Source organism: Mus caroli, unplaced genomic scaffold (genome assembly GCF_978045245.1).
Source record: "Mus caroli unplaced genomic scaffold, Mus_caroli_1 scaffold_15, whole genome shotgun sequence".
Taxonomy (NCBI): Eukaryota; Metazoa; Chordata; class Mammalia; order Rodentia; family Muridae; genus Mus; species Mus caroli.
This window is the reverse complement of record NW_028227270.1, coordinates 89,735,917-89,736,785: the sequence shown is the minus strand read 5'-3', so window position 1 is coordinate 89,736,785 and position 869 is coordinate 89,735,917. Positions and strand designations below refer to the sequence as shown.

The following is an 869-nucleotide window of genomic DNA, read 5'->3' as shown; positions in this document are numbered from 1 at the left end:
TCAAATGGGAGGGTTGCCCTATAGGGTTCTCCTGTTACAGAGACCAGTCACTGACAGACCAGTGTGTCCGTATCAGTTATGTGTCTTACTGCTATGAGAAAGCACCTGGCAAAAGCAACTGGAAGGGTTTGTCTTGGCTCAGAGTTCAAGGGTACGGCCTTATCACTGCAGAAAGGTCACGGGAGCAGGAGCCTGAGAAGACTTGTTTCATTGTGTCTTCAGTCAGGTAGCAGAGAGAATGGAGAAATGAATGTTCCCTGCCCCTAGAGGCATTGCAGACGTGGCTGCTGTGTCACATGTGTGTCAGTAGGTGGCAGAGCAGAGAGAATCTGTCTAGGCTCACTGTAACTGAATGATTAGTACCCTGACATTCCCTGAAAACAGCTGAGTCTGAGATGACCAGCAGTCTAGCACATCAGGCCCAGGATCAGAAGCAAGCAAGAGGCTTGAAAAACTCCAGCTGAAACTACGGGCTCTGGCTGGGAGTGAGCCTAAGACAGATGACCCTCTCATGGTGAGCCTGAGACAACCACCAGACTGGCACTGTGGGGTTGGGAGTTGTAGCCAGAGAGGTAGCCTGAGATAAACACCAATCTGGCAGCACACAGGTCTTGGCATACTTGAGATGATCTCTGTCCAACACTATAACACTCAAGCAGGGCATAGCACTCCTGAGACCACTCCTGAGATGACCCCAGACACTCGGACCCTGCTACCACGAAGAGGAGCAAGTAAGTGGTAGAGAAATGGGAGAGAAAAAGAAACAGAAGGATGTGTGAACGATGAAGAGAGGCAGATCTGGAGACTCCGGGGTAGTGAGGAACTGCCTGTGGTGAGTAGCTGGTGATGCCAGCTGAGACCATGTGGGG

The 869-nt window shown here is 51.1% G+C and overlaps 1 pseudogene; it reads left to right on the top strand.

Annotated features, from left to right (window-relative positions):
- The first annotated feature begins 256 nt into the window (after positions 1 to 256).
- Positions 257 to 372, top strand: LOC115029149 (small nucleolar RNA SNORA17; annotated as a pseudogene).
- The last annotated feature ends 497 nt before the right edge of the window (positions 373 to 869 follow it).